The 18,740-nt window shown below is 44.9% G+C and overlaps 8 pseudogenes; all 8 read right to left on the bottom strand.

Annotated features, from left to right (window-relative positions):
* Positions 1-1,391: 1,391 nt before the first annotated feature.
* LOC141124692 (5S ribosomal RNA) lies at positions 1,392-1,511 on the bottom strand (annotated as a pseudogene).
* A 4,216-nt stretch (positions 1,512-5,727) lies between these two features.
* LOC141124788 (5S ribosomal RNA) lies at positions 5,728-5,846 on the bottom strand (annotated as a pseudogene).
* A 930-nt stretch (positions 5,847-6,776) lies between these two features.
* Positions 6,777-6,885, bottom strand: LOC141125084 (5S ribosomal RNA; annotated as a pseudogene).
* A 300-nt stretch (positions 6,886-7,185) lies between these two features.
* LOC141124258 (5S ribosomal RNA) lies at positions 7,186-7,304 on the bottom strand (annotated as a pseudogene).
* Positions 7,305-8,007: 703 nt separating this feature from the next.
* On the bottom strand, positions 8,008-8,116 carry LOC141125083 (5S ribosomal RNA; annotated as a pseudogene).
* A 103-nt stretch (positions 8,117-8,219) lies between these two features.
* Positions 8,220-8,339, bottom strand: LOC141125133 (5S ribosomal RNA; annotated as a pseudogene).
* A 318-nt stretch (positions 8,340-8,657) lies between these two features.
* On the bottom strand, positions 8,658-8,776 carry LOC141124202 (5S ribosomal RNA; annotated as a pseudogene).
* Positions 8,777-10,194: 1,418 nt separating this feature from the next.
* Positions 10,195-10,313, bottom strand: LOC141124187 (5S ribosomal RNA; annotated as a pseudogene).
* Positions 10,314-18,740: the final 8,427 nt, after the last annotated feature.

Raw genomic sequence — 18,740 nt, forward strand, 5'->3', positions numbered from 1 at the left:
CAGATGCCTGCGGGTTGTGGTACAGTAGACGCACCCACGAGATAAAAACATCTCCAAATCCGAAGCGTTTAAGAACTCCCCACAAGAACTCCCACTCTACGCTATCGAAGGCCTTCATAGCGTCCAGTGAGAGCAGAGCCTTCTGTCCCACATTATCCGCCGCGGATTGCATATTCAGGTAAAGCCGTCATAAGTTTACTGCCGTTGACTTATTGGGCATGAACCCCACCTGATCAGGGTGAATGGTGGCCGTAATGGCCCCATTCAACCTCACCGCAAGGACCTTAGCTAAAAGCTTAATATCACTCTGCAAGAGAGATATGGGCCTATATGAACCAGGATCTGTCGGGTCCTTTCCGGGCTTCAGTATGAGTACTATGTTGGCTGTGTTCATAGAGGGGGGTAGACCTCTTTTTTCCCTGGCAGCGTTAAACACCATAAGTAACTTGGGTAAAAGTATGTCAGCGTATTGCTTATAAACCTCTATGGGTATCCCATCTGCCCCGGGGGCCTTACAGTTGGTGAATGCCGCTAGTGCCGTTTGTAATTCGTCCAAGGTGAGGGGAGCATCTAGATCCTCTTTTTGGCCCTTTGTGAGTTGTGGGAAGTCAATGTCCTGCAAATAATCTGCCAGTTCCTCCGGGGTATATCGCCCCGTTGGAAGATAGAGAGTCTCATAGAACCTGGCCAGTTCCATCAATATGAGGTCAGGGGAGCTTACCAACCTACCCTCCGATGTTTTAATGGCTCCTATTGCAGGGGGGCACTGTTGAGAGTTAGCTATCTTGGCCAGAAGGCACCCAGTACTTTCCCCCTCCTCGTAAAATACCAACCTGGAGAAGAATAGCTTTTTCTCCTCCGTAGAGGATAGCAGCCGCTCATAAGCAGATTGAGCTGACTGCCATGCCTACCTAGCGGAGTCAGTTGGGGTTCGTACATAAGTCTCCTCCAAAGCCAATACCTGTCTCTCAAGTTCCTCCTTATGTTCTGATGAATTATTTTTAACCTTGCCTATCTCTGAAATAAGCAAGCCTCTCAAATAGGCCTTAAAAGGATCCCATTGTTCCATCGGGGACTGCAGGAATTCCCGGGCGTTCAGAAACTCTCCCATGCTCCGCTCCATCTCACTGTGGGATAGAAATAATTTTAGCCAGAAAGCATTAAATTTCCATGGGGCTCTAGGTAGCCCGGAATTCGGGGATATGATCAAGCTAATCACTAAATGTGAGTAACCGGGCACAACCTTGCTTAGCCTCCGAGACCAGACACTTTCAGGGTGATGTGGCCGTGGTTAATCTCCAACAGCACCCTCAACCCTCTTCTAAAATGCCAAGCTGGTCACCTGGGGAAACAAGCCAAAAAATAGGTCAAGTCCAAAAAAAATTTTAAAAAGCCTACGGTACCTGGTATTCCCAGGCGGTCTCCCATCCAGGTACTAACCAGGCCCGACCCTGCTTACGCCTGAAATATTAGACGAGATCAGGCGCTTTCAGGGTGTTGTGGCCGTAGGCAAACTCCTTTGGAACCCTCAACCCTCCTGAGAAACCTCAAGATGGTCACCTTGGGAAACAAGCCAAAAAATAGGTCAAGTCCAAAAAAAAAAAAGCCATCGACACCTGATATTCTCAGGCAGTATCCCATCCAGGTACTAACCAGGCCCGACCCTGCTTAGCCTCCAAGATCAGGTGCTTTCAGGGGGATGTGGCCATAGGCAATCTCCCTTTGCACCCTCAACCCTCTTGAGAAACGCCAAGTTGGACACCTCTGGAAACAAGCCAAAAAATAGGTCAAGTCCAAAAAAAAAGGATGCCTACGGCACCTGGTACTCCCAGGCGGTCTTCCATCCAAATACTAACCAGGCCTGACCCTACATAGCCTCCGAGATCAGGAGCTTTAAGGGTGATGTGGCCATAAGCAATCTCTTTTGGCACCCCCAACCCTCTTGAGAAACGCCAAGATGTTCACCTCAGGAAAGAAGCCAAAAAATAGGTCAAGTCCAAGAAAAAAAAAAGAAGCCTAAGGCATCTGGCATTCCCAGGCAGTCTCCCATCCAGGCCCGACCCTGCTTAGCCTCAAATAATAGAAGAGATCGGGCGCTTTGAGGGTGATGTGGTCGTAGGCAATCTCCTTTGGAACCCCCTTGAGAAACGCCAAGATGGTCACCTCAGGATACAAGCCAAAAAATAGGTCAAGTCCAAGAAAAAAAAAAGAAGCCTTCGGCCCCTGGTATTCCCAGGTGGTCTCCAGTCCAGGTACTAAACAGGCCCGACCTTGCTTAGGATCTAGAGATCAGACGAGATCAGGTGCTTTCAGGGTGATGTGACCATAATCAATCTCTCTTAGCACCCTCAACCCTCGTGAGAAAGGCCAAGATGGCCACCTCAGGAAAAAAGCCAAAAAATAGGTCAAGTCCAAAAAAAATAAAAAATAAGGAACCCAAGGCACCTGGTATACCCAGGCGGTCTCCCATCCAGATACTAAGCAGGCCCAACCTTGCTAAGTCTCTGTGATCAAACGCTTTCAGGGTGACATAGCCGTTGGTAATCTCCTCTAGCACCCTCAACCCTCCAAGAAAAGTCCAAGTCCAAGAAAAAAAAAAAGCCTAAGGCATCTGGCATTCCCAGGTGGTCTCCCATCCAGGCCCAACCCTGCTTAACCGATAGACAAGATCGGGCACTTTGAGGGTGACGTAGCCATAGGCAATCTCCTTTGGAACCCCCTTGAGAAACGCCAAGATGGTCACCTCAGGAAACAAGCCAAAAAATTGGTCAAGTCCAAAAAAAAAAAAAAAAAAGAACCCCAAGGCACCTGGTATTCCCAAGCGGTTTCACATCCAGGTACTAACCAGGCCCAACCTTGCTTAGTCTCTGAGATCAGATGCTTTCATGGTGACGTGGCCGTAGGTAATGTCCTCTAGCACCCTCAACCCTCTTGAGAAACGCCAAGATGGTCACCTCGGGAAACAAGCCAAAAAATAGGTCAAGTCCAAAAAAAAAAAAAGAGGCCTAAGGAACCTGGCATTCCGAGGCGGTCTCCCATCCAGCCACTAACCAGGCTCAAATTTGCTTAGCTTCCAAGACTCAGGCACTTTTGGTTTGATGTGGCCATAGGTAAACTCCTTTGCCACCCTCAACCCTCTTGAGAAACGCCACGATGGTTACCTTAGGAAACAAGCCAAAAAACAGGTCGAGTCCAAAAAAAAAAAAGCCTTCGGCACCTGGTATTCCCAGGCGGTATCCCATCGAGGTACTAACCAGGCTTTAAGGGTGATGTGGCCATAGGCAATCTCCTTCGGCACCCTCAACCCTTTTTGAGAAGCGCCAAGATGGTCACCTCTGGAAACAAGCCAAAAAATAGGTCAAGTCCAAAAAAACAAAAAATGAAGCCTACTGCACCTGGCATTCCCAGGCGGTCGTCCATCCAGATACTAACCAGGCCTGACCTTGCTTAGCCTCTGAGATCAGATGTTTTCAGTATGATATTGCAGTAGGTAATCTCCTCTGGCACCCTTAACCCTCTTGAGAAACGCCAAGATGGTCACCTCAGGAAAAAAAAATAAAAAAGAAGCCTACGGCACATGGTTTTCCCAGGCGGTTTCCCATCCAGGTACTAATCAGGCCCAACCCTGCTTACGCCTGAAATATTAGACAAGATCAGGCGCTTGCAGGGTGATGTGGCCATAGGCAATCTCCTTTGGAATCCTTAACCCTCTTGAGAAACGTCAAGATGGTCACCTCGGGAAACAAGCCAAAAAATAGGTCAAGTCCAAAACAAAAAAGAAGTCCACATCACATGGTAGTCCCAGGCGATCTCCCTTCGAGGTATTATACAGGCCCGACCCTGCTTAGCCTCCGAGATCAGGCGCTTTCAGGGGGATGTGGCCATAGGCAACCTCCTTTTGCACCCTCAACCCTCTTGAGAAACGCCAAGATGGTCACCTCAGGAAACAAGTCAAAAAATAGGTCAAGTCCAGAAAAAAAAAGAAGTCTACGGCAACTGGTATTACCAGGCGGTCTCCAATCCAGGTACTAACCAGGCCTGACCCAGCTTAGCCTCTGAGATCAGATGAGATCAGGCGCTTTCAGGTCGATGTGGACGTAAGCAATCTCTTTTTACCACCCTCAACCCTCTTGAGAAATGCCAAGATGGTCACCTCAGGAAACAAGCCAAAAAATAGGTCAAGTCCAAAAAAAATAAAAAATAAGGAACCCAAGGCACCTGGTATTCCCAGGCGGTCTCCCATCCAGGTACTAAGCAGGCCCAACCTTGCTAAGTCTCTGTGATCAGACGCTTTCAGGGTGACGTAGCCGTAGGTAATCTCCTCTAGCACCCTCAACCCTCTTGAGAAACGCCAAGCTGGTCACCTGGGTAAACTAGCCAAAAAATATAGGTCAAGTCCAAAAAAAAAAAAAGAGGCCTGTGGAACCTGGTATTCACAGGCAGTCTCCCATCCAGGCACTAACCAGGCTCGAATCTGCTTAGCCTCAAACATCATGCCCTTTCAGTTTGATGTGGCTGTAGGCAATCTCCTTTGCTACCCTCAACCCTCTTGAGAAACGCCAATATGGTCACCTCAGGAAACAAGCCAAAATATAGTCCAAAAAAAAAGCCTTTGGCACCTGGTATTCCCAGGCGGTATCCCATCCAGGTACTAACCAGGCCAGACCCCTGCTTAGCCTCTGTGACCTCAAGCTTTAAGGGTGAAGTGGCCGTAGGCAAACTCCTTTAGCATCCTCAACTTTTTTTGAGAAACGCCAAGATGGTCACCTCTGGAAACAAGCCAAAAAATAGGTCAAGTCCAAAAAAACAAAAATGAAGCCTACGGCACCTGGCATTCCCAGGCGGTCTATCATCCAAGTACTAACCAGGCCTGACATAACTTAGCCTATGAGATCAGATGTCTTCAGTATGATATTGCTATAGGCATTCTTCTCAAGCACCCTCAACCCTCTTGAGAAACGCCAAGATGGTCACCTCAGGAAACAAGCCAAAAAATAGGTCAAGTTCAAAAAAAAAAAAAAAGGAGCCTTCGGCACCTGGTATTCCCAAGCGGTATCCCATCCAGATACTAACCAGACCCGACCCAGCTTAACCTCTGAGATCAAGCGCTTTCAGATGTGGACGTAAGCAATCTCTTTTAGCGCCCTCCACCCTCTTGAGAAACGCCATGATGGTCATCTCAGGAAACAAGCCAAAAAATAGGTCAAGTCCAAAAAAAAAAATAAGAATCCCAAGGGACCTGGTATTCCCAGGCAGTCTCCCATCCAGGTACTAACCAGGCCCAACCTTGCTTAGTCTCTGAGATCAGACGCTTTCAGGGTGACGTGGCTGTAGGTCTCCCATCCAGGTACTAACCAGGCCCGACCCTGCTTACGCCTGAAATATTAGACAAGATCAGGCGCTTTCAGGGTGTTGTGGAGTAGGCAAACTCCTTTGGAACCCTCAACCCTCTTGAGAAACGCCAAAATGGTCACTTCTGGAAACAAGCCAAAAAATAGGTCAAGTCCAAAAAAAAAAAAATTAAGCCTTTGGCACCTGGCATTCCCAGGCGGTCACCCATCTAGAATACTAACCAGGGCCGACCCTGCTTAGTCTCTGAGATCAGATGTTTTCAGTATGATATTGCCATAGGCAATATCCTCTGGCACCCTCAACCCTCTTGAGAAACGCCAACATGGTCACCTCAGGAAACAAGCCAAAAAAATAGGTCGTTTCCAAAAAAAACGAAGTCTTCGGCACCTGGTATTCCCAAGCGGTATCCCATCCAGGTACTAACCAGACCCAACTCTGCTTAACCGCCGAGATCAGATGAGTTTGGGCGCTTTAAGGGTGATGAGGCCGTAGCCAATCTCCTCTGGCACCCTCAAACCTTTTGAGAAATGCCAAGATGGTCATCTCTGGAAACAAGCAAAAAAATAGGTCAAGTCCAAAAAAAAAAAGAAGCCTACAGAACTTGGCATTCTCAGGCGGTCTCCCACCCATATTTAATCAGATTCTATTGGCACTATTTATCTATTTATACTCATCAATTGTATATATATTGCACCTTTATAAGCATATCATTTATTTATTTTTTATTATGGAGGATTCAACACTTATCACAGGGAATATATCTAATTTATTTATTTATTGGCACTAATTTGGATTGATTACTATTTGCAAATGCATTTTTAGTATATCTATACACAATTGTTGCTTAGTTTACTTTGGAGATATCGCACCACTTCCAGCGGATTTGTATAACTGGAGGAACACAGTTTTTAAATATTTGCGATTTTTTCATATATTTGCGATTTTATATATATGCGATTTTTTAGCGATTTGGTAGAAATTTTTTTCACATTGGTTTTTTAGCGCAAAAAATTCTTTTCTCACATTGATTGAACTTTGTATCAGAGCGCATCAATCTATGTTATATGTTTTAATTTTTAGGGGATTCTGACCACTATATAATTGATAGCAGCATGATATCATTGTCAATCTGACAATTTTTATTTAATTAATTGCACGTGCATTCACATACATTTGATTTACACTTATTTGATTGTATATGTCACGCTAGAACATTATTGCGCTTGGTGTTTTTGTGTATTTACCATCCAGGTACTAACCAGGTCTGACACTGCTTAGCCTCTGAGATCAGACGAGATTGGCGCTTTCAGGGTGATGTGGACCTAAGCAAGCTCCTTTGGCGCCCTCAACTCTCTTGAGAAATGCTAAGATGGTCACCTCAGGAAACAAGCCAAAAAATAGGTCAAGTTCACAAAAAAAAAAAAAGCCTACAGCACCTGGTATTCCCAGGCGGTCTCCCATCCAAGTACTAACCAGGCCCAACCCTATTTAGTCTCCGAGATCAGACACTTTCAGGGTGATGTGGCCGTAGTTAACCTCCTTCAGCACCCTCAACCCTCTTGTGAAATGCCAAACTGGTCACCTGGGGAAACAAGCCAAAAAATAGGTCAAGTCAAATTAAAAAAGAAGCCTACGGCACCTGGTATTACCAGGCAGTCTCCGATCCAGGTACTAACCAGGCCCGACCCTGCTTACGCCTGAAATATTTGCCGTAGGCAAACTCCTTCGGAACCCTGAACCCTCTGGCACCCTGAACCCTCTTGAGAAACGCCAAGATGGTCACCTCAGGAAACAAGCCAAAAATGGTCAAGTCCAAAAAAAAAAAAAAAAAGAAGCCTTCGGCACCTGGTATTCCCAAGCGGTCTACCATCCAGGTACTAACCAGGTCCTACCCTGCTTAGCCTCCGTGATCAGATGAGATTGGGCGATTTCAGGGGGATGTGGCCATAGGCGACCTCATTTTGCACCCTCAACCCTCTTGAGAAATGCCAAGATGGTCACCTCGGGAAACAAGGCAAAAAATAGGTCAAGTCCAAAATAAAAAAGAAGTCCACGGCACCTAGTAGTCCCAGACGATCTCCCATTCAGGTACTAACCAGGCCTGTCGCTGCTTAGCCTTCGAGATCAGGCGTTTTCAGGGGGATGGGGCCATAGGCAACCTAATTTTGCACACTCAACCCTCTTGAGAAACGCCAAGATGGTCACCTCTGGAAACAAGCTAAATAATAGGTCCAAAAAAAAAAGTAGCCTTCGGCACCTGGTATTCCCACATCCAGGGACTAACCAGTCCCAACCTTGCTTAGCCTCCGAGATCAGACATTTTCAGGGTGATGTGGCCGTGGTTAATCTCCGTCAGCACCCTCAACACTCTTCTGAAATGCCAAGCTGGTCACCTGGGGAAACAAGCCAAAAAATAGGTCAAGTCCAAAAAAATAAAAAAGAAGCCTACGGCACCTTGTATTCCCAGGCAGTCTCTCATCCAGGTACTAACCAGGCCCAACCCTGCTTACGCCTGAAATATTAGACGAGATCAGGCGCTTTCAGGGTAATGCGGCCGTAGGCAATCTCCTTTGGAACCCTCAACCCTCTTGAGAAACGTCAAGATGGTCACCTTGGGAAACAAGCCAAAAAATAGGTCAAGTCCAAAAAAAAAAAAGCCTTCGGCACCTGGTATTCCCAGGCGGTGTCCCATCCAGGTACTAACCAGGTCCGACCCTGCTTAGCCTCTGAGATCAGACGCTTTCAGGGGGATGTGGCCATAGGCAATCTCCCTTTGCACCCTCAACTCTCTTGAGAAACGCTAAGATGGTCACCTCAGGAAACAAGCCAAAAAATAGGTCAAGTCCAAAAAAAAAAAAAAAAAAAGCAGCCTACGGCACCTGGTATTCCCAGGCAGTCTCCCATCCAGGTACTAACCAGGCCCGACCCTGCTTAGGCCTGAAATATTAGATGAGATCAGGCGCTTTCAGGGTGTTGATGCCGTAGGCAAACTCCTTTGGAACCCTGAACCCTCTTGAGAAACGTCAAGATGGTCACCTCAGGAAACAAGCCAAAAAATAGGTCAAGTTCAAAAAAAAAAAAAAAAGAAGCCTACGGCACCTGGTATTCCCGGGCAGTCTCCCATCCAGGTACTAACCAGGCCCGACCCTGCTTAGGCCTGAAATTTTAGATGAGATCAGGCGCTTCCAGGGTGTTGATGTCGTAGGCAAACTCCTTTGGAACCCTGAACCCTCTTGAGAAACGTCAAGATGGTCACTTTGGGAAACAAGCCAAAAAATAGGTCAAGTCCAAAAAAAAAAAAAAGAAAACTTCGGCACCTGGTATTCCCAGGCGGTCTCCCATCCAGGTACTAAACAGGTCCTACCCTGCTTAGCCTCCGAGAACAGATGAGATCGTGCGCTTTCAGGAGGATGTGGCCATAGGCAACCTCATATTGCACCCTCAACCCTCTTGAGAAACGCCAAGATGGTCACCTCAGGAAACAAGGCAAAAAATAGGTCAAGTCCAAAATAAAAAAGAAGTCCACAGCACCTGGTAGTCCCAGGCGATCTCCCATTCAGGTACTAACCAGGTCTGACCCTGCTTAGCCTCCAAGATCAGGTGCTTTCAGGGGGATGTGGCCATAAGCAACCTCCTTTTGCACCCTCAACCCTCTTGAGTAACGCCAAGATGGTCACCTCTGGAAACAAGCCAAAAAAATAGGTCCAAAAAGACAGCCTACGGCACCTGGTATTCCCAGGCGGTCTCCCACCCAGGGACTAACCAGGCCCAACCTTGCTTAGCCTCCGAGATCAGACACTTTCAGGGTGATGTGGCCGTGATTAATCTCCATCAGCACCCTCAACCCTCTTCTGAAACGCCAAGTTGGTCACCTGGGGAAACAAGCTAAAAAATAGCCATTGGAAATTTTCTTTTGGCACTCTCAACCCTCTTGAGAAATGGCAAGATGGTTACCTCGGGAAACGAGCCAAAAAATAGGTCAAGTCCAAAAAAAACACAGAAGGCTACGGCACCTAGTATTCCCAGGCGGTCTCCCATCCAGGTACTAACCAGGCCCGATCCTGCTTAGCCTCAAATACTAGACAACATTGCATGTTTTCAGTGTGAAACGGCCATAGGCAGTTTACTTTGGCACCCTTAACCCACTTGAGAAACGCCAAGATGGTCACCTCAGGAAACAAGACAAAAAGTACGTCAAGTCCAAAAAAAAAAAGAACTCTACGGCACCTGGTATTACCAGGCGGTCTCCAATCCATGTACTAACCAGGCCCGACCCAGCTTAGCCTCCGAGATCAAATGAGTTTGGGCGCTTTCAAGAGGATATTGCCGTAGGCAATCTCCTTTGGCACCTTAAACCCTCTTGAGAAACGCCAAGATGGTCCCCTCAGGAAACAAGCCAAAAAATAGGTCAAGTCAAAAAAAAAAAAAAAAGGAAGCCTACGTCACCTGGAATTCCCAGGTGGTCTCCAATCCAGGTACTAACCAGGCCCAACCCTCCTTAGCATCTGAGATCAGACATTTTCAGGGTGATGTGGCCATAGGCACCCTTTGGCACCTTTGGCACCCTCTTGAGAAACGCCAAGATGGTCACCTCGGGAAACAAGACAAAAAATAGGTTTAAAAAAAGAAAAAAAAGAAGGCTATGGCAGCTGGTATTCCCAGGCGGTCTCTGAATCAGGTACTATCCAGGCCCAGGCCCTGCTTAGCCTCCGAGATCAGATGCTTTCAGGGTGATGTGGCCATAGGCACCCTTTGGCACCTTTGGCACCCTCTTGAGAAATTCCAAGAAGGTTACCTCGGGAAACAAGCCAAAAAATAGGTCAAGTCCAAAAAAAATAAAGAAGCCTACGGCACTTGGTATTCCCAGGCGGTCTCCCATCCAGGTACTAACCAGGCCCGACCCTGGTTATTCTCCGACATCAGATGAGATCGGGCACTTTCAGGGTGATGTGGCCGTTACCGATCTCCTTTAACACCCTCAACCCTCTTGAGAAATGCCAAGATGGTCACCTCGGGAAATAAGCCACAAAAAAGGTAAAGTCTAAAAAAGTAATAAAGAAGCCTACAGCACCTAGTATTCCCAGGCGGTCTGCCGTCTAGGTACTAACCAGGCCGACCCTGCTTAGTCTCAAAAATTAGACAAGATCAGGCACTTTCACGGTGATGTCTGTAGGGAATCTCGTTTGGAACTCTCAACCCTCTTGAGAAACGCCAAGATGGTCACCTTGGGAAACAAGTCCAAAAAATAAAAAAAAAGAAGCCTTCAGCACCTGGTATTCCCAGGCGGTCTCCCATCCAGGTTACTAATCAAGCCCGACCCTGCGTAGCCTCTGAGATCAGGCGAGATTGGGCGCTTTCAGGATGATGTGGCCGTAGGCAATCTCCTTTCGCACACTCAACCCTCTTGAGAAACGCCAAGATGGTCACCTGTGGAAACAAGCCAAAAAATAGGTCAAGTCCAAAAAAAAAAAAAAAAAGACGCCTACAGCACCTGGTATTCCCAGTCGGTCTCCTGTCCAGATAGTAACGAGGCCCAACCCTGCTTAGCCTCCAAAATTACACAAGATCGGGCGCTTTCAGGGTCATGTGGCCATAGGCAACCTCCTTTGGCACCCTCAACTCTCTTGAGAAACGTCAAGATGGTCACCTCAGGAAACAAGCCAAAAAATAGGTCAAGTCCAAAAAAAAAAAAAAAAAAAAGAAGCCTACGGCAAGCTAACTGAAATCACACACAGCTATATTCATTGACAGCATCACCCAGGAGGTCTAAAACAGTGCTCTTCTATATAAGTCCAAAATAAACCAAGAGTGCAACTTCTAATCTGAAAACAAACTCCAAAAACTTTTTAAAGATCAAATTGCAATACTGCAAATTGACCCGAACAAACTCTTGTAAAAAAAAAAAAAACTATTTACAAGAAGAAACTTCTGAGTAAAATCCATTTTCATGTAACATATATATAATTAAGTGCTCTACTCACTTGGGTTTTTACAGTTTTCTGTAATTTTTGCCAAACCAAGAGTTGCTGATGGAAACCAAAAATCAAGTCCCCATTTTAAAGAAAAAGAGTTTTACTAAAGGGTTCTTTTCAATTATGTAGCAACAGTAGCCTCATCACCCTGAAGTGGATTTTACAAAATACCTTTTACTTCTACAATACAAATGTTATAGGGAAGTGTCTTCAAAAGGCATGTCTAAAGGTACACTATATAATCAAAAGTATTGGAAAGCTTGTCTTTACACGCACCTGAACTTGAATGGCATTCCAGTCTTAGTCCATAGGGTTCAATATTGAGTTGGCCCACCCTTTGCAGCTATAACAGCTTCAAGTTTTCTGGGAAAGCTGTCCACAAAGTTTAGGAGTGTGTCTATGGGAATGTTTGACCATTCTTCCAGAAGCGCATTTGTGATGTACTGATGTGAACGAGAAGGCCTGGCTTGCAGTCTCTGCTCAAATTCATCCCAAAGGTGTTCTATTGGGTTGAGGTCAGGAATGTGCGCAGGCCAGTCAAGTTCCTCCACTCTCAACTCGCTCATCCATGTCTTTATGGACCTTGCTTTGTGCACTGGTGCACAGTCATGTTGGAACAGGAGGGGGCTATCCCCAGTTGGGAGCATGAAATTGGCCAAAATGTCTTGGTATGCTGACGCCTTAAGAGTTCACTTCACTGGAACTAAGGGGCCAAGCCCAACCCCTGAAAAAATAACCCCACACCATAATCCCTCCTCCACCGAATTATTTGGACCAGTGCACAAAGCAAGGTCCATAAAGACATGGATTAGCGAGTTTAGGGTGGAGGAACTTGACTGGCCTGCACAGAGTCCTGACCTCAACCTGATAGAGCACCTTTGGGATGAATTAGAGCGAAGACTATGAGCCAGGCCTTCTCGTCCACATCAGTGCCTGACCTCACAAATGCGCTTCTGGAAGAATGGTCAATCATTCCCATAAACACACTCCTAAACCTTGTGGACAGCCTTCCCAGAAGAGTTGAACCCAACAGACTAAGACTGGGATGCGATTAAAGTTCATGTGCGTGTAAAGGCAGGCGTCCCAATACTTTCGGTAATATAGTGTATGTCAACATTATAGGACACAATGGAATTCGCACACAGATTCCATGAGTAAATACTGTATATTCACAATTACAGTAGAGTGTAAATATGTTTCATAAAATAAACAACTGGAACAGTGACAGTCTCTCATTTGCTTTTGTTACATACATACATACATACATATAGGGAGATAGTTATAACTGTCCCACTAGCAATAAGTTTAAAAGGCTAAAAATAAAACCTATGTGGCTCACGGCCAAAGTTAAAAAAAAATGTGCCTTATGTTCTCCTGCCCCCCACATCCTTCCCTCGGACACACTTAGTGCCTCACAAGGTCTCTTGCTTTCAGAAAGGTTAAGGTAGGCTAGCATTATTTAGTGACATCCGCACCACCTCCCTTTGCTTATTAGTCACTCCCCTTATGGCCATATTGTTCCAGCACTGTTCTGTCTCCTAAGGGCCCAGTCCAACAATATTGGTTATCAGCTCCCTCCCACTTAACCACTTCCAGAGTACCTCCTTCTTCACAGCTCTCTGCCCCAACTCACCCAACTGATTTGCATCAAATAACTTTTTAATCCTCAGGTAGTGTACTGACGAAACAATCGACATCAGCCTCCTCAAAAACCGTTTACACCAGCCCCACTTTAATAGTGACCATCCGATCAGATACCTCATCAGGGCAGCAGCTTTTCCTCCTGCTGAAAAGGTCTTAAAATGAACTAGCCACCACTGCACCTCCAAAAAGCGCTCTACGTTTGGGAAGTCATAGCCCCCTTTCACCACAGGTTTCATCACCATTTCCCTCATCACTTTTTCCATCTTTGACCCCCAGTAGAACACAAAGTGCATCCTCACTCCTTTCTGGATCCATCACTTGTTGGGGGGAAAATCACAGCAGAATAGACCAGCAACAGAAGAATGACAGATTTCACTACCAGAGTCTTTCCCGATAACGTCAGGCGCAGCATTTTCCAAAACTCCAACTTCCTCTTGATCTTCTCCACTGTCTTCACAGTATTCACTTGGTACCCAAGCTTTGCTCAAAACGCACTCCGAGCACTGCCACTTCCTCCACTCTCTCCAGTCTGCTTCTAGACACATCACACGTCCCGCTGAACACACAGACATTGCTTTTGCCCCAGTTCACTCTTAGGCCAGATATTCCACCAAAGATGTTGAGATGGAGCTCGGCTCTAGAAAGATCCCTCGCTGAATTACACAGTAGTGTCACATCATCCATGTAGCACATTAAAAGTACCAACCACACACTTCCTATCGAGCTAATAGAAGACCCCAATACAACCGGACACCACAAAATGGAGGAAGAAAACCGTACTACTGGAAAAATAACAGGAAGCCCCATAATAGGAATAATTGGCATAAACTGCTCTATGACCAGAGAGAGTACAGAGGACCACCACAAGGACCCAGAGACCAGAGAAGACCTTTTTATGAGTATAGGGATAACAGTAGGCCTTTTTTAGACAGGGGCAGAGAGGATCACCCACTGAGACAGATAGACGAAACCAGAAACTCCAGAAAAAGTTCAGAAAGAAGAGAGGACTGAGATCAGGGAAGAGAGAACAAAAGAAAAAGGGAATGAAAGGAGAGGATATTTTTAATTTAAGTGGTTAGGAACTCACACATGAAGAGATTGGAGTTCTGGATAAAGGTTTGAAGTACGCACCCACCAAGAACCTTGATAAATTCCAGACCTACATTGGAATCCAAAAATTTGTAAGAAAATTAAATATCCATAAATATGTTGTGGGAAATCTCGTCAAACATAGACACTCTATTGCTGTGAATGACGGGTTTGTACATAGTACACTGAGGAACAAATCTGTTTTTAATCCACCTAGTAAAGATAATAAATATATCGACGTTTTTAAAAAAGTGGTTTTAGAGGACATCAAGGATCTTAAAATAAAGAAGAAAGAGGACCCCAGCTATATAAAAAGTGGCATTCGCAAACTAACGAGAAGGAAAGACTTGGTCATCCAACCAGCTGATAAGGGAGGGGGTATTGTTGTCCTCTCAAAGGAACAATACCATCATACCATGATGGATATGTTGAGTGATGAGAACACCTATACCAAATTATTGAGCAACCCCATGTTCAAGTGCAGGAAGGCACTTGAACAGATTGTATACCTAGGAGTAAAGAAAAATATACGAAACAAAAAAGAGGCTAGATTTCTAGTTCCGGATTCCTGCCGTACACCCATTATTTACTCATTACCAAAGATGTATAAGAACAATATCAATCCACCACCAAGACCAATAGTGAATGGTATAGATTCGCTGACATCCAGGATGGGCCAATATATTGATGTATTTTTACAACCGGCTGTTCAAAGCACACAAGCATATCTGAGGGATACGAAACAGATGTTGCAGATCTTAGAGAACATCCTGAAAAAAGAAGGACCATGGATTATGGCCACTGCGGACGTTTCCTCCTTATACACAATAATACCCCATCATCTAGCGTGCAAAGCTGCTAAATGGGGTTTGAGGAAACATACCCAACTACCTTTTATGCAGAGAAAGTTTTTAATTAAATGTATTGACTTCAGTTTAAAGAATAATTATTTCTGGTACAATAAAAGCTACTATCACAAACATACTGGAGTAGCAATGGGAGCTAAATTCGCCCCAAGTATAGCCGGATTATTTATGGCCCAGTGGGAGGAAGAAAACGTTTTCCTGAATACACCTGGTGAATTGGTAATCTACAAAAGATATATCGATGACATTTCCATTTTATGGAAAGGGGATGTAAATCAGCTAACTCGGTTCCTTGAAAGACTCAATATGAACAATAAAAATATAGAACTGTCTTGGGACATCAGTGAAAATAAAGTAACGTTTCTAGATTTGGAAATTCTACAAGAAAATTCCACACTGAGGCCACAAACCCACTTCAAAAACGTTGACAGAAATAGCTACCTCCCCATTGAGAGTTGTCACCATAAGAATTGGCTCTTTAATGTTCCAAAGGGCCAATTTGTACGGTTAAGATGGAACTGTATGCACTTAAATACCTTCCTTGATCAGGCAGAGAAGATAGCATTCAGATTTACTAAAAAAGGCTACGACCGTCAGTTTATTGAAAAGAAAATAGAAGAGGTTACCGCAATGAACCAGAATGCATTATTCAAAGATACGATTAAACAGAAACAGCCACTAGTAGGAGCACCTCTAATCCTAGATTTTAGCGCACAGCACAAGAAAATTGAAAAGATTATTAAACGCCATTGGCATATACTCCTAGCGGATAAACAACTACAAGAATCCTTACCCCCGAATCCCAGATTCATATACAAAAGAGCACCAACTATCCGAGACAAAGTGGTGAAGAATGTAATAAACCCACCTAAGAGGACCTACGCTTTTTTTACTGGAAAAGGCTTTTACCCGTGTAAGAGATGCTTTGCATGCCTAAGAACAAGACGGCCAAATGAAAGGAAATTTCACTTTACATCCACCAGTACGGGAGACACATATGAGGTAAAAAACTTTATGTGCTGTAATACGGAAGGGGCTGTATATGCCCTCGAGTGCAGCTGTGGGCTCCAATACGTTGGCCGCACAAATAGACCCCTTAAGGTACGGATCAAAGTGCATGTCCAGAATATTACTAATGGATACGATAAACAGCATTTCAAAACACTTTCTGCTATGCCACAACAAGGATCCTACCCACCTTAAATTTTGGGGAATAGAACCTTACATTAGACATTGGTGGGGGGGACATAAGGTCAGGACCCTCAGTCAGGCAGAATCTAAATGTATATTTATATTAGACACATTTGCGCCGAGAGGCCTAAATATTGAGTTCGACCTGAACTGCTTTCTCAGTGATTTCTAAACATACTTGTACTATATCTATAGTATATCCAACCCCCGCAATTTATCCGATGAAATATATGGTCTATGTTCCCCAATCTGGCTATTTTTAGGTAATTTATATATTTCTTATGTTTTTTAGTGCTTTTTAGTGTTCCTCAGTATTTTACCGTCTGTAAACAACTGTATATCCTCTCTCCAGTCCACTTCATCTATATTTACTTTAGAGTGCCCTATTCTATTCGCTTAGTTACTATATCTTATTTTGCCCTTACCGTTATTTCCTATATTGGATGTATTTTATATATTCCTCTGATACTCTTGATGCATCTTAAATTATTTTAATGATTTTATCTTGTATTTATTTTATTGCTGCAGTTCACTGATATAGGTTTAAGATGGACCACCCTCATCTTTAGGAATGTCAGTTTTGTGTATATACTCAGATTTGTGTTGTATGCTGATATCAGTGTGAAGGCTTATCCCATCCGGTCGGTTTTTTAATTTTTATATTTTATTTTATTTTTTTCCTAAGAGTTTTTTAATTTTAAATCGTTTGTTATTATGAATAAAAATTGGTTTCTAGCTTTCCAAACATCTTGTAATATTGCATAGGGATGACTTGGCTTTGGGCTTATCCCAGTGGCTTATTACCCCAGTTAATGGTCTATCGCTTTATTTATACTTGGGTCATACACGTTTGTAGTCTCCTTGCTGTTTACGGCAACAGGCGCCGATCGCAAGTCTATCTGCATCTGTGCCAGTTTATAGATAACCAAGAAAATGGCCGCCCCATTACACTTCGGGAAAATGGCCGCCCCATTACACTTCGGGAAAATGGCCGCTATGGCGTTTTCCCATTGAACTACGAGAAAATGGCCGCCGTATACTAATTAAGCTATAACTATTTAAAGACAGTAATTTGTGCCTCCTAGTATCCCCTGCTGAAGTCACGAGGTGTGTGACATCACGCGTAGGGACGGGACAGGCACTTTCCACTGATAGATGCGCACGAGCCCGCTGCTCGTTGGAGTTCTGTCATTTTTGCTCTGTTTAAATGTGAGTACCTTTTGCTATAATAAACCCGGATTTTTGTTACAAAATATTACACTATGTGACACCCCCTTCTTTTCATTTACGGCCCCCGTACCCATTGAGGGACTTAGATATATGGAGAACAAAACTTGGGTCCAGGATTTACATGAGAAGGAGTCGGTATCAGCAGTGCTGTTTAATGCTGTGACCTCAGTATTATGAGGTAAGGGGTCATTACTTATCAGTGTAGGATTTGTGCATGAAAAGGAGCCACTATTCCTTCCTGGTCTATACACTTCACGGTTTCCACTGATCTTAAAGAATGCCCTGTGGAGAAATATCGTTCTATGTTTAAATCCACTGATTGGCACAATATGGACTGATTTGCAATCTATGTCACTGGATTTACTGCACCAGTTACTTTTATTATTTTTTTATATACATTTCTATTTTTTTTATGTACCTGTTTTTTGTTTTTTTTTATATATCATATATAGATAGTCCTATGGATCTGTCACTGTTTTTGTTTTTGCTTGCACTGGACACTTTGTTATTATAGTGCTTCCCAAGGTGTGTTTGGATGCAAAGCACTGCATTGTTTTGCACTGAATGATTTGCACTTTCCACTATGGTTATGTCAGATGCACCAGTATTTTCAGTATATTTGTATTAAGATGTATTGGTATGCAATAGGGATGCACCGAAATTTCGGCCACCGAAAAATATAGGCCGAAAATGGCCCTTTCGGCAAAAAGCAGAAAGAGAATTTTTGCCGATACTGGCGCAGAAAAAAGGGGCGGGGCCATCCCGTCGGGTGCCGCACATGTTTCATCCCACGCGCCCCTCAGAGTCTCCCCTCCCTCCTCCTCCTCCTCTCACTCCTGTCCTACACAGCCTCCCCAGTGCCTGGTAATGAATGTCACGCTCACACGCTGTGTGTCAGAGATCTGAATCGCCGTGCAGCCGATGTCCCGCCTCCTAGAACGCCTCTTGTGATAGACGGCACTCTGATCCAATGCTAGGAATCATTGTGCCATGTGTCATAGGAGGCGGGACATCGGCTGCACGGCGATTCAGATCCAGCTCTGACACACAGCGTGTGTGACTTTCATTACCAGGCACTGGGGAGGCTGTGTAGGACAGGATATGAGGAGGAGGGAGGGGAGACTCTGAGGGGCGTACCGGGATGAAACTGGCTGCACAGCGATTAAGATCTGACACACAGCGTGACATAGCATTACCAGGCACTGGGGAGGCTGTAAATGATGGGCACTGGCAGGCTGCAGAACATGGGCACTGGCAGGCTGTACATGATGGGCACTGGCAGGCTGCATAACATGGGCACTGGCAGGCTGTACGTGATGGGCACTGGCAGGCTGCAGAACATGGGCACTGGCAGGCTGTACATGATGGGCACTGGCAGGCTGCAGAACATGGGCAC

This window comes from Aquarana catesbeiana, linkage group LG01 (assembly GCF_042186555.1).
Source record: "Aquarana catesbeiana isolate 2022-GZ linkage group LG01, ASM4218655v1, whole genome shotgun sequence".
NCBI classification, from domain to species: Eukaryota; Metazoa; Chordata; class Amphibia; order Anura; family Ranidae; genus Aquarana; species Aquarana catesbeiana.